Source organism: Heterodontus francisci, unplaced genomic scaffold, assembly GCF_036365525.1.
Source record: "Heterodontus francisci isolate sHetFra1 unplaced genomic scaffold, sHetFra1.hap1 HAP1_SCAFFOLD_43, whole genome shotgun sequence".
NCBI classification, from domain to species: Eukaryota; Metazoa; Chordata; class Chondrichthyes; order Heterodontiformes; family Heterodontidae; genus Heterodontus; species Heterodontus francisci.
In genome coordinates this window covers 8,856,262-8,866,390 of record NW_027141852.1, presented here as the reverse complement: position 1 = coordinate 8,866,390, position 10,129 = coordinate 8,856,262, and the positions used below count along the sequence as shown (strand labels likewise).

The 10,129-nt window shown below is 49.0% G+C and overlaps 2 non-coding genes across 2 annotated transcripts; both read right to left on the bottom strand.

Moving 5' to 3' along the window:
• Positions 1 to 1,109: 1,109 nt before the first annotated feature.
• Positions 1,110 to 1,192, bottom strand: trnal-uag (transfer RNA leucine (anticodon UAG)). Its single transcript has one exon. It is a non-coding gene; the product is annotated as a tRNA-Leu (tRNA).
• A 3,715-nt stretch (positions 1,193 to 4,907) lies between these two features.
• Positions 4,908 to 4,990, bottom strand: trnal-uaa (transfer RNA leucine (anticodon UAA)). Its single transcript has one exon. It is a non-coding gene; the product is annotated as a tRNA-Leu (tRNA).
• Positions 4,991 to 10,129: the final 5,139 nt, after the last annotated feature.

Below are 10,129 nucleotides of genomic sequence, written 5' to 3'. Positions count from 1 at the left end.
TAAAATCAAAAGACCTTTTGTTTATTTCTCCTTTCTTTTCATTTCTCCTCTATTCTTCTCAATCACTCCCTTCAACAGTCCTATTCAGATCAAGGTGGAATGTGAATCGTGTCACAACTCACCTGACACTATTATTACCCTTCTTTTCTCTTGTCTCATTCAATGGGAAAGTTTTATTCACCAGTCTGTTGCTGTTTTACACTCTTGCCATACCATCTGGTATTGCATCCATCTGAATTCTGTGCTTTCATGGCCTCATATTTCTTTTCAACTTCTGGATGATTTGTTTGCTTCAGTTCCATTCAACCAGGCTGGACCACAGGGAAGCTTAGAACCTTTGCCTTGGATGGGTCCACGTTGATCCATTACATTCAGAATCACCTCCTTGAAATAACTCCATAGTACAACTACAGTAACCACACAGCATCTGCTTCAAACACTCCTCCACATTTTATCTGTTCCGACCGTCAACACCTCCAGCTCTTTTGTTTAAGTGGAACCCATCAGGTGTGTATAGGCTCCTTCTATTCTGAAAGCTGTAGCACTGGTTCAGGGAATTCAGCCCTGTTTCTCTACTCGAAAGGATCAGCCATGCTTGATCTGCCTCGTATTTTGCTTTTACTGCAACGTTACAAGACCTCCAATCCTCTGGCACACACCTGCATCCAGTGAGGGATTGGAAAATGATGGTCAGACCTCCCACTATTTCTTCCCTGGCTTCTTTCAACAGCCTGGGGTACATTTCAACTGGTCCTGATGATTTATCCACATTCAACGATGCTCATCCCATTAAGACTTCCTCTCTCCTTAAGTTATCACGTCCAATACTTCACACTCCTCCTCCTTAATAACAATATCTGCATCACCCTCTCATTCGGGAAAACAGTAAAGTATTCATTCAGGATATTGGCAACATCTTCCACCCCGATACAAAGGTTACATTTTTGATCTTTTCTGTGCCCTGCTGTTTGCTCAGTTGCCTCTGACTCTCATGTTTTAATGCAACATCTTTGGGTCCATTGTTACTTTGGTCGTCCATGTTCTTTCCTGCTTTTTCTTTGCTCTTCACCGCTGCTCCCAAACGCCTCCAGTGCAGTCAAAACGCAACTTGTCAGAAGTGGGACTCGAACCCACGCCTCCAATGGAGACTGCGACCTAAACGCAGCGCCTTAGACCGCTCGGCCATCCTGACTGCCGGCGATATACAATCAATGCTAAGGAAATTATTCATTCTTTGTGAAAGTATTTGTGAGATTGTGGAAATGTCTGGAAGAGGAAAGACCGGCGGGAAAGCTCGGGCCAAGGCCAAGTCTCGCTCCTCCCGGGCTGGACTGCAGTTCCCGGTGGGCCGTGTTCACAGGCTCCTGAGAAAGGGTAACTATGCTGAGCGTGTGGGTGCCGGAGCCCCGGTCTTTCTGGCTGCTGTGCTCGAGTATCTGACCGCTGAAATCCTCGAGCTGGCCGGCAACGCGGCCCGGGAAATCAAGAAGAACCGCATCATCTCCAGACACCTGCAGCTGGCCGTCCGCAACGACGAGGAGCTCAACAAGCTGCTGGGAGGGGAGACCATCGCTCAGTGCGGGGTGCTGCCTAATATCCAGGCCGTGCTGCTGCCCAAGAAAACCAGCGCTCAGAGCTCCCAGAAAAAGTAAAGCGGCCAAAATGTCATCTAATAAACCAAAGGCTCTTTTCAGAGCCACCCACAGTCTCTGTGAAAGGGCTGGTTACTGTCAGGAGGGAATCAGAGATGGAGTTATTGGAACAGTGGATTGACCTGTTTCACATCTGTCCAGGTGTGTTTTCAGTTCCCTCTCTGGATTTCGCTCTGTTTCTCTGCTCACACATCTCCCCCTCTAGTTAAGTGAAGAAGTGAACTACAGGGTGTCAGAATCAACAATTTAATAAATCCCGCTGCCTTCGATTTGATAAATCCCGAGATTATCCCGGTACATTAACGGGAACTGGTTCGGAGCTGATGAATTAATTTAATAATGGAAGTGTCCGGGTTAATTCTCTGTTTTTCATTTGGACAGTTTGAATTGTGTTTTTATTTCTCTCCGGTGATCTGAGCGCCGCTTCTCAATGAGAATCTGCTCCCGGAACAGAGTAAATGCAGGAAGGAAGAGGCCATTCTCGGGCTGTGTGTCTATCTCCTAACCTGATCTGTTTAGACCGCACTGTTCCCAGAGGACGGAATCAGTGAGAGTTGTGCACACACAGGAGCTGAGTCCATTGCAGCGCTTTAATATGTGCCTTCCCCCCGGCCCTCCCTATTCTCCGGACACAGAGCTGTCTGTTCCCCCCGGCGGTGGGATAGGGTCGGGGATTCTCTCCCCGCAGTGTCAGGGTCTGCAGCCCCGGGGAACTGGCGGTTTCAGTCAGAGTGACCGAGCTAACTTACATATCCTGTGTACTGATCTCCAATGGATTCAAATATTTGTGAACTCATTGGGTAATGTTTGTAAATAACCCTCATGTGAACGGACCCGGCTCCATTAATGCCTTCCAAATAAAACTGGGATCCATTTCTTTTCCCCAAATGCCAGCTAACGGATCCCAGGAGCGGGTTGAGATTGTGCTGAGCAGCAATGAGTCTCCGGTAATGCTGCTTTCTAAATTCCAGACCAGCTCTCAGTCCGACAGGCCTTTCGGGAAAGTGATGTGACAAAACAGAAACCATGTGGCCGCCCCTCCAATCTAATGGGTTTGATGATGAACAGAGATGGCAGCTCTTTCCTTTGCTGATTTGGTGGCTCTGAAAAGAGCCCTTGTTACACTTGTTACTGAAGCTGGGTTTAAGGTGCGTTCCCCGCGGATGCGGCGGGCCAGCTGGATGTCTTTGGCCATGATGGACCGGGATCATTCTGGTGAATCTGCTCATTTTCCGACAGAAGCATCAGTCGCTGTTTGAACTGTTTAAAGTCAGGGGTGTATTAGCAGCCAGAAAGTGAAGGGCGGTTCATTGCTCCCTGCAGCATTATCCGCCTCTTTCAGGAGAAAGGATCAGAAACCGCTCGTTTCTGTCAGTCCCCGAGAAGCCTGTGAGAAGCGGTTAGTCGCTAATTTGTTCCTTTTACAGAGAGGAAGCTGATATTTGTCCCGTTTTAAATTGCGGAACCGGACCTTCCTCCCGCCGCTTACAGTTAACAGATTGACAAATGAAAACGATTCCTAAAATCGCGTCAGGATTTTGTGACGGTAAACACAGTAAAACAGAACATAAAATGAGAGGTTTTAAAATTGTTGCCTGAAAATTGAAATTTTCCATCACTTCAATTCCTTCCTGCTCTGGAATTGCCAGGCTTTTTCCAATTGGAAAATTTAAGCCAATGAGAACTTCTATTTACTTATATGTGATTCTCCTATTGGTTAAGAATTGGATTGAGAAGCGGGTGACCAATCAGAGACAGAGTCAAACTGCGGGGATTCCAGGCCCCCAGTAACTGAGCTGAAACTGTCCAGATTGACAAACCCTGGCAGTAGCTTCACACATTGGACACTTCACACTGAGTCATTCAAGGGCTGGTGTGAGAGAAGCTTCAGATCCTGTCATTACTCTCTGACTCATTATTCATCTAGAACCAAACAATTAGTAAATGTGAAGCAGTGAAGAGACTTTTCACTCTCACTGCAGAATGTGTCATCTGGGGAAATAAGCAACTGTTATTTTCGGAGATTCCAGGTTCATTCCTCCCTGAACAAATCCATTCCTCACATTCCCGATCACAGCCTATCCCAGCTCCTGTTGTCACCCGACTCCAGCTGAATTGGAGAAACTCATGTGTTGGGGTTTGAGTTGTGAGGTGGGGTTTCTCCGCCAGTGTTCCTGTCTTACAGACTCTCCCCCTGAATTTGTGAACTGAGACTGTACCGAACACATCTCCAGTTAGAGTGAGGGCCGGATATCCCTCTGTTTTATTACAGAGAGTGGGGAAAGGGCTGGGTGGAGGGGAGTCACCAGGGGTCCTAGATTTACTCCAAATCATTTCCATGTGGAATCTGCAGGCGGGGCCGGGACAGGGATCATTTGATCAGGGGATCAGCTCTTTCCTGAGAGATGTGGGTGGCTCTGAGAAGAGCCTTTGTGTTCAGATGTTTCCAAGTTTCCCGCGCTCTTTCACTTCTTTCCAGACCCTGCTTTCTGAGCCTTCGCTGCTTTCGGCTTGACCTTGCTCTTCCATGTCTGCACTTTCTTCAGCGCCTTTCCGCCCGCCGCACTCTTGCCTTTTTTGACTTTCTTCGCAGGAGACTTTTTCTGAAGCGCTGCTTTCTTCACCACCTTATTTGGCGTTGCCACCGCCTTGCTGCTCGTTTTCTTGGCTGTTACTTTCTTTGTTGTCACTTTCACGTCTGCTGGTTTCTTCACTAAAGATTTCTTGTCTGCTGGTTTCTTCACTGAAGATTTCTTGTGTGCTGGTTTCTTCACCTTCTTTCCCACTTTTCCCTAGGTTTTCCTTCTTGCTGATTTTGAAGGAGGCGGAGGCTCCCTGTCCCTTGCTCTGCACCAGGGAGCCTTTGTTCACATTCCTCTTGATACTTTGCTTGATCTGGGTTTTGAGCTTCTCCTGAGCGGTGGCAGACCTGCAAGGAATCAACTACCAGCTAGCATATAAAGAGAGACCAAGGCTCAGGGCCTTCAGTTACCTGGAGGAGAGTCGGACAGGCAGCGGATCCTGTGAGGAACCACAATCCAGGAAGGATGAGAAGGTCATTGTCAGGGGACAGAGGAGATTAAGTTAAAGATTTACCAGTTTATAAGCAAGCGCAGAGCCAAGGAACGGTGCTGGGGCAGATCAAATAATAGGAAGCTGTGATCAGTTGGAAGGCAAGAGTGATGAAATGACAGAAGAGATGATGGTGCAAGGCAAAAGTCAGGGAAAGAAAAAGTAACATTTTGTAAGCACAGATACCAGGAGTGGGGTTTGCACCCACGCAGACACATGTCTATTGGATCTTAAGTCCAACGCCTTAACCACTCGGCCATCCTGGTACATGAGCCAACCACTGAAAATGAAATTTAATGTGATCCGGGTGCCATCTGGCCTTTCACAATATAAAGTTCTGACTCCTCTCCCATGCTGAATTGGACCCTTCATTATTTATGAACCTCAATCGGATCACCCCTCAGTCTAGGTTTCTCTAAGGTGTAGGGTCCCAACTCTTTTAGTCTAACTTGATAACCAAGATGTCTTATACTGGGAATTCGTCGAATGTCTCTCCTCTGTACCCTTTCCAAAGCCTCAATATGACCCATCATGTGAGGAGACCAAGACTGGATACAATATTCCAAGTGAGTCCTGACCAAGGTTTCATAAAAGGACAAATTCGGGACATCTCAGATACTGAAGGAGTCCATGTCCAGAAGCAGCAAGACCTGGACAACATTCAGACTTGGGCTGCTAAGTGGCAAGTAACATTCACACCACATCAGTACCAGGCAATGACCATCTCCAACAAGAGAGAATGTAACCATCTCCCTTTGACGTTCAGCAGCATTACCATCGCTGAATCCCCCCACCATCAACATCCTGGGGGTTACCATTGACAAAAGCTTAACTGGACCATTCATATACATACTCTGGCGACAAGAGTAAATCAGATAGTGGGAATTCTGTGATGAGTAACTCAGCTCAAGGCACATGGTGAAATGCTCATTAGGAGAGCTGGAGAAATGGACTGGTCAGGTGGGCAGAAAAGTGGCAAATGGAATTCAACTTGGAGAAGTGTGAGGTGATGCCTTTGGTGAGGTCAAACACAGCAAAGGAAGACACAATTAATGGGTGAATGCTGAGAGGTGTAGAGGAAGTGAGGGACCTTGAAGTGAATGTCCACAAATCCCTGAAAGTAGCAGGATAGGTTGATAAGTTGGTTGAGAAGGCTTATGGAATCCTTTCCTTTATTAGCCAATGTATAGAATATAAGAGCAGGGAGGTTATGCTGGAACTGTATAAATCATTAGTTAGGCCACAACTTGAGTTCTGTGTGCAGTTCTGGTCACCTCATTCCAGAAAGGATGTAATTGCACTCGAGAGGTTACAGAGGAGATTTACGAGGATGTTGCCAGGACTGGAAAAATGCAGCTATGAGGAAAGATTGGATAGACTGGGGTTGTTCTCCTTGGAATAGAAGAGGCTGAGGGGAGATTTGATTGAAATGTACAAAATTGTGAGGGGTCTGGATAGAATGGATGGGAAGGGTCTATTTACCTTGGTAGGGAGGTCAGTGACTAGGCGGCATAGATTTAAAGTGATGTGTTGAACAATTAGAGGGGAGATGAGAAAAGGTTTTTTCACCCAGAGGGCTGTGGGAGTCTGGAACTCACTGCCTGTAAGGGTAGCTGAGGCAGAAACCCTCAACTCATTTAAAAGGAGTCTGGATGTGCACCTCAAGTACCTGAACCTGCAGGGCTACGGTCCAAATGCTGGACAATGGGATTCAGCTGGGTGGCTCGTTTTTTGGCCTGCCTGTGCTGTAAACTTTCTATGTTCTATGATTCTATGCAGACACAATGAGCCCAATGGCCTCCTTCTCCACTGTAATAATTTTGTGATTTTTGACTCTCCAAAACTTGTCAACCATCTACAAGGCACAAACCAGGATGAGTGCAGCACCAACAATACTCTAGAAACTCGACACTGTTCAGGACAAAGCAGCCGCCTTGATTGTCACCCCATTCACCACCTTAAACATTCACTCCCTTCACCACTGACGCACAGTGGCAGTAGTGTGTACCATCTACCAGATGCACTGCTGCAACTCACCAAGGCTCCGCAGACAGCACCTTCCAAACCGAAGACCTCCACCACCTTGAAGGACAAGGGCTGCAGATGCATGGAAACACCACCATGTGCAAGCTCCCCTCCAAGTCACACACCATCTGATCTGCAAATATATCGCTGTTCATTCACTGATGCTGGGTCAAAATCCTGGATCTCCCTTCCTAACAGCACTGTGGGTGTACCTACACCACATGGAGTGCAGCAATTCGAGAAGGGAGCTCACTGCCACCTTGTCAAGGACAATTAGGGATGGGTAACAAATTCTGGACTTGTCAGTGTCGCTCACATCCCATGAAAGAATATGCCCCATCTTATATGCAATTGTCCTCTGAATGCAGCCCAACCCTCTATTTGCTCCAACTATCACTTCACAGCATTGCTGCTGTACCTTTAGAGATCTGTGCACGAGAACATCCAGATCTCTGCTCAAAATTATTTTCTTTTTTCCACCTACTTTAATGTTTTTCCCTGAAGGGTGTATGAATGTTGAGCATTCGCCCTGTCCACATGAATAACACTGCACTTACCCAAATTAAACATCATTTACCAGTCCTGAACCCAATCTCCCAACACATTAAGATCAGCCTGAAACAGTCGAGTAACGTCTACAGTCTGAACACTCGCACAAATCTTCAAATCATCTGTCAATTTACAGATGGTGCCCCCTTCATCTACATCCAGATCATTAATATAAATAATAAAGAGCAACAGACCCAACACCGATCCCTGTGGGACACCACTGGTAACTGGTCTCCAAACAGATCCAGATCCATCTGTAACTAGTTTCTGCCTACGTCCTGCCAGTCAGTTCCCAATCCAGATCAATATATTACCACTGATACCAGGGACTTTAATCTTTTTGAGAAGCCTCTTGTGTGGAACCTTATCAAAATCTTTTGGATGAGATCAGCTAATTGAACACAGGCTGGGGATGAGGCCTAGGCCTGTCCTGCTTTGTGTGTGGGTCTCAGAACCACACACGGTGAGATCAGCTCACTGAACACAGGCCCATCCTGCTCTATATAGTGCTCAGTACCACACCAAATGAGAATAACTAACACACCACAGGCCATGGAGCCTCGGCCCATCCTTCCCTGATTGCGGTTCAGTGCCAACCAGGTCAGATTAGCTAATTCAGCACAGGCCGGAGATGGAAGCTGGATCTTTCCTGCTCTGGGGGCTCCGTACCATACCAGGTGTGATGAAGTAAAATACCACAGGCCGGGGATGGAGCCTGAGATTTCCCTGTTCTGTGTGGGGCTCTGTTCAACAATGTGTGAGAAGAACTATCATCCCTCAGGCTGAGGAAGGAGCCTGGGCCCATTCTGTTCTGTGTGGCTCCTACCACACTGAGTGGGATCAGTTAACTCAACACAGGCCATGAATACAACCAGGCCCTTTCCTGCTCCGTGTGGCTCAGTATCACACCATGTGGCATCAGCTAACACAGCACAGGCTGGGGCTGGGGCTGGAGCCTGGGCCCGCCCTGCTCTGTGGGCTCAGTAACAACCCGTAAGATGAACTTTTTTCAAAAGACTTCAGTGTATTTATCTCTGTCCAACATTCTGAGGCAGCTTTCTGTGTTTATAAAGAGTGTAATTTATTGACTGGTCTCTTGGATCAAACAGGGTAACAGACAGAGGTCTGTGTGCAGAGGGTTTGGAGGTGAGCTCTGATTCCTAACGCTTTCTGGACTGTGAGGAATAAAGAATGAATGAGAGAGAGAGAATGTGGGAGAAGGGATGATGGAAGAATTTGTCCGTGAACCTGATTAAAAGTGGCTCAAACGCAAGATAATATTAAGATATCAAGAGCAGAACATTAACATAATCTGAGTTCCGCGATCTGGTCGGGTCCCATTCCCCTGAAGTGAGGAATGAACGGGTGGGGAGATTCCACCTGGAGTTATATTTGTCTCCAATGAAGATGAGTTCACAGTGAGGCTGGAATAGCTCAGTTGGGAGAACACTAGATTGAAGAACCAGGATACAATCCCTGGTTTCAACAGTTTTAATTTGGTGTCTCCATCAGTTTAAGTAGAGAGAATCAGAGGGGAGATTTTCCACTCTTGACCCCATGGGCTGAATTTTAAACTAACGGTGCGGCTCTCGGCAGAGACACCGTGAGTGGGTGCCGTCACCACACGAGTGAAATGTGGCCGGCCGACCCCGATCACGGAGCAGCTGACCAATTAATGAAGGGGAGGCGTGGGGCCCATGTAAACAAGGACCAGAGGTAGGGAACGAGGCACCGATGGCACCGACATCTGACACAACGGCAGGTGCTGGCACCATATTGAAAGGACTGCCAGACCTGTATTCACTGCTGCCTGGTTTAAAGGAGTGTCTTCCTGAGAGCCCTCTGCTGTCCCAGAACCCGTTCTGCTGCCGCTGCTGTCCCAGAACCCGTTCTGCTGCTTCTGCTGCCCCAGGTCCCGTTCTGCAGCCTCTGCTGTCCCAGAACCCGTTCTGCTGCCTCTGCTGCCCCAGGTCCCGTTCTGCTGTCCCAGGACCCGTTCTGCTGCCCCAAGACCCATTCTGCTGCCTCTGATGCCCCAGGACCCGTTCTGCTGCATCTGCTGTCCCAGAACCCGTTCTGCTGCCTCTGCTGCCTCAGGTCCCGTTCTGCTGTCCCAGGACCCGTTCTGCTGCCCCAAGACCCATTCTGCTGCCTCTGCTGCTCCAGGACCCGTTCTGCTGCATCTGCTGCCCCAGGACACGTTCTGCTGCCCCAAGACCCGTTCTGCTGCCTCTGATGCCCCAGGACCCGTTCTGCTGCCCCAGGACCCGTTCTGCTGCCTCTGCTGCTCCAGGACCCGTTCTGCTGCCCCAGGACCCGGTCTGCTGCCTCTGCTGCCCCAGGACCCGTTCTGCTGCCTCTGCTGCCCCAGAACCCGTTCTGTTGCCTCTGCTGCCCCAGGGCCCGTTCTGCTGCCCCAGGACCCGTTCTGCTGCCTCTGCTGCTCCAGGACCCGTTCTGCTGCATCTGCTGCCCCAGGACCTGTTCTGCTGCCTCCGCTACCCCAGGACCTGTTCTGCTGCATCTGCTGCCCCAGGACCTGTTCTGCTGCCTCCGCTGCCCCAGGACCCGTTCTGCTGCCTCTGCTGCTCCAGGACCCGTTCTGCTGCATCTGCTGCCCCAGGACCTGTTCTGCTGCCTCCGCTACCCCAGGACCTGTTCTGCTGCATCTGCTGCCCCAGGACCTGTTCTGCTGCCTCTGCTGCCCCAGGACCTGTTCTGCTGCATCTGCTGCCCCAGGACCTGTTCTGCTGCCTCTGCTGCCCAGGACCCATTCTGCTGTCCCAGGACCCGTTCTGCTGTCACTGATGCCCCAGGACCCGTTCTGCTGT